Consider the following 4,407-nt stretch of genomic DNA (forward strand, 5'->3'; position numbering starts at 1 on the left):
AATGCTGTTGGCAACATCCTGATTAATGTTTACTTTACTTCATGCCAAAATAAACTTACCATAGTTATTGCACTATATACCTGAACATGCTTTAACATTGCAAGCAAGCTTTATTTAAATTTGACACAGGATCTATCCCTTCCCACCATCAAAACCCGTTTGTTTTGTTTTCGTCTCGGGGCCCATTGGAGAGATTATTCATCATTTTCTTTCTCTCTGAAACCCTTCCTTCAGGACAGAAAGTCAGGAACAATCTCCTGCATGGGGCTATAATCTGGCTAGAGTTCTAATCCTTTCCAACTTATTCTACAAGTAATAAAATTTGCAGCACTAGGTCCCAGGTTTGAATCTCAGCCAGGACACTATCTGCATGGAGTTTGCTGGTTCTCCTCCGTGTTGGGTTTCTCTCTGTGCGTGGGTTTCCTCCCATGTTCCAAAAACATGCAGTTAGGTTAATTGGCTCCCCCCCAAAATAGAACTTAGACTGTATTAAAGACTATAGTAGGGACATTAAATTGTGAGCTCCTTTGAGAGGCAGCTAGTGACATGACTCTGGACTTTGTAAAGTGCTTCATAATATGTTGGTGCTATATCCCAATTAAAATCTCTCGTTTAATTGTCCTGTGCCCCTGCATATTTTGAATTTTGCTTGGAAAACCTTTAAATTGTTTTGTATTCTGGACCCCTGTCCCATTTTACACACACACTCACAAATAATACACCTCTGGCTAACTGCTAGAGAAGTTAAAACAAAACTCTAAAAACTACAAATAATTATGTAAATCTTAGGTCAAGTGAAACACTATTTTGCGAGCGTTCTCTTTTCAGGAAGAGTTGGAGTGCTGTTCTTCATATAATACTTCTATAAATGAAGTCTTTAAGGTTGCCCCTTCTGTAGTTGAATGTCTCTTGACTTGCTGCAACTGAATAAAGTTCTCATGATGTAAGCATACCACATGGTATCAAAAACCCCAGAATGCAAAATCTGTCAGATATACTACTGTTCTCCATAAAGGACTGCTAGAGAGGCTGACTAGAACATCCACAACTATCAAATAATTGTTTCTCTGAAGGTAAATGGAGAAAATCTTCCTCATTTTCATGAGAACCTTCAGAAAATTAGTTTCTCCATGCTGAGGAATTACGTCTCAGTTGTTGAGTGATACACAGGATAGACCTTTAATAAGACATTCAATGATAGATGCATATACTTCAGGAAGATAGTTGCAAACTGACTCCTTCCCAAGAGGGAGCATAGTTCTGAAACCTTGCTTGACTGCAGTATGTCAGGAATTTCATCTTCCAAGTCCATTTTCTTATTGACCAGATCTAGGCTGGATGGAAGAGAAGCTCCCTGAGAACTTGTAGGACCAGAGTCAAATCCTATGCTGAAAAGAATTACTTTACTGAAGGCTTCAATTTCACAACTGCTTTGAAGAACTGTTATCGCGAAAGACGTTCCACACGGTGCTTGTGGGGGCTGACTCTTGGACCTAAACAAATTGACCCCGAGTTCCTGGTCCGAAGCTGAATGCAGAACATTCTGGAACCTGTGCTGGTGATGGGTTAACCAAGAAAACTCTTGATTTCTGATTTACACATAAAAACTTTCTCTATATTGTGGCATCTATTTACAGATGTTTGTAAGCTTTGAGCATATCTGCCATCACCGAGAATAACCAGATGCTAGGAGCCTCTGCCTTCCAGCAAGTTGGCATTCAGTCCCTGGCAGTCAGGGATAGAATTCTGCTAACGGCCATGGAAAAGTTAGTCCTGGAGAGAAAGAATAAAAGGAGCAGGGAAAAAAATCAATTTCCTTGTGCCAGGGTTATGACCAGTCTTTGCTGGCACTTGGACATAACTGGAGATGTAAGCAGGTCTATCAGCTTGAAAAACTGTGTCTGCCCAGAGGCCACTTGTGTTAAAGAAATGATCTGTACATATGATCACCCAACAGATTTTAGGCTGGTGGTTAGGGAGAAAGAAAAGTTGAAATGCTTCTTTGTCCATAAAAAACAAAAAACCTGATTGTGACTTGATGGAAATAGACAATCTTTGTTACAATTTGTCTGGTAATGAGAAGATCTGACCTGCATATTTATAATAAAATAATAATAATTCCTTCACTGGCAGTGTTGACCTCTCTAAAACTTTTTGAGCCCACACCATCATTTGTACCACTTTTTACAAAGGCAAAAGTATTCTCAATTTCACTTAAATAAATATTATCCTCAAATTGCTATTCCCTGCATTGACCTTCACGGACTCTTCTAATCACCCGAGTTTGCATCTTCTAAATCAATCCCCTACCTGTGCCACAGTTTTCATGCCTGTGAGGTGAGGTTAGGTGTACCTAACAAAACCTACAAATAAAACATCCTATCTAACTTCCTACCAGTCAGCATAGCAGCTATAAAGAAGCAAAAAATAGAAAAAGTTTTTCAAAATGGCGCCTGCTGTAAGCAGGACAGTGATGGTCACCCAACAAAGGGTGCTACCCCTGCTGGAGTAGTTTGAAGATTAACAGTGTTATGATAGCAATTGCACTCATTAACAGCTAATGATTAATAAATGTAAAGTAACCAAGAAAATACATCCAAGGTGATACCCACAAATACCACAGGTAAGTATAGATATAGAATCCTGGTAAAAAAAAAAAACACTATAATATGTAGAACAATAGCGCACTAAGCCATATTGTATGTACAAAAACAACAAAATTCTACCAAATTATATGCAATGCCTATTATTTGAGGCTCAGAATGCACTTTCATAGAGCCATACAGCAGGTAGCCCCAGAGATATCAAGAAAGCAAAGACATTCCTTCCTTCAAACTCATCTCTACTACTACCATTTGCATGATGGCTGTGAGCTGAAGTTTGCTGCACCTGTGCAAGGCACTGAGCCATTGTTTAGACAGCAAAATAAAATGTAAACAGGTAAGACAAAACTTCCTTGCTGCTCACCTACCTGCAACAAAGGGCTGTTTAAGCTCAATGTCACCATACCCTCGGCACCAGGGTTCCCAAAACTTGATGGATTTACTATCTGCAAAGGGACCTCCCCTTTGAGAGGCTAAACCAGGAAGGGAGAGGTAGGGGAAACAAATGCTTGGTCCTGGAGCGAGGACAGAAAAATAACACCTGTATAGGTGAGGGAGGTTACTTTGCTTTGGTAAAGGGGTCCTGTGGAGAGTAAGGGTGGAGATTACCCATGTATACATGCTATCAGGAGGAGTGTCAGGAAAGTTCAATAACCTTTGCAGACCACGTTGATATTGTGATAAATGCTTTATAACCCCCTACCTAATATTTCTTTTTTTGTTTCTGGTTTCTTTATTTTTCCTCCCCTTGATTTTGTTTTTTTTTTTTTTTTAATTTTTTTTTTTAATATTAAAACTTTAATAATGATACAATTAAAAAAAAAAGTGGAGAAAGTGTAGGAATGCAATAAAATCTATTTCTTTACTTTCTAATGAGATAGTTGTTTACATTTTGAATTAAATCTAATCCACTAAACCTCACATACATGTTGGTTTAAAGCCAATTTACACCAATGAGCAGAACAACCTCTCAAAGCCTTCCCCGCAAAGATCCACAGCTTTAGTAGAAGATGCTGGGGTATTTTATTCCCGACACTTTTTTATTTCCACTGACACTGGGGTATTTCTTACTCCCATAGCCCACTGTGCATAGGCTTTTCTTCTCCCACCACTGATCACTGACGCAGGGGTATGTTTTACCTCCACTGACCACTACCACAAAAACATTCATTGCTCCTACTGACCACCATTATATGAAAATGTTACATGTTCACATCTAAGGGCTTTTTTTTTACTGCCCATACTCCAGCCCCCAAACAGTGTGACAGGCAGTGAGCTGTTGTAAAAATTTGAGGATCCCTTATTATTAGCCACACAATATATGTAAAGAGTACACAATGACAGTCCATTTTAGCTAGGTTACATTCTTCAGTAAATAAACACTTTAATTTTGTTCTTAAATTTGGGGCTGATTTATTAAAGCTCTCCATGGATGGAGAAGATACACTTTCATCAGTGAAACTGGGTGATCTAGCAAACCTGGAAAAGAATAATTTTAAGTGCAGGTGAAATGCCTTGGACCCTGCTTTGGAACCCCACAACACTGAGGTCAGATTGTGGGGCTAAGGTCCTTGCCTTTGATGATTACACTTGCACGGTGTTGATGGCAGGTGTGGGTCTAATTTATTGGCTACACAGAATAGGGCTAAGAAAAAAAGGAAGAGTAGTCCAAAATTCCAGTAGAGAGATGTAAAAGTCTCATTTATTGTTAGAGAAAGTGAATAACATCAGTTATTTCTTTCAAAGTGTGTGCTACCAAGTAAAAAAACGGAATTAAACCCAAAACTATACCAAAACAAAAAAA

This window comes from Pyxicephalus adspersus, chromosome 2, assembly GCF_032062135.1.
Source record: "Pyxicephalus adspersus chromosome 2, UCB_Pads_2.0, whole genome shotgun sequence".
Classification (NCBI taxonomy): Eukaryota; Metazoa; Chordata; class Amphibia; order Anura; family Pyxicephalidae; genus Pyxicephalus; species Pyxicephalus adspersus.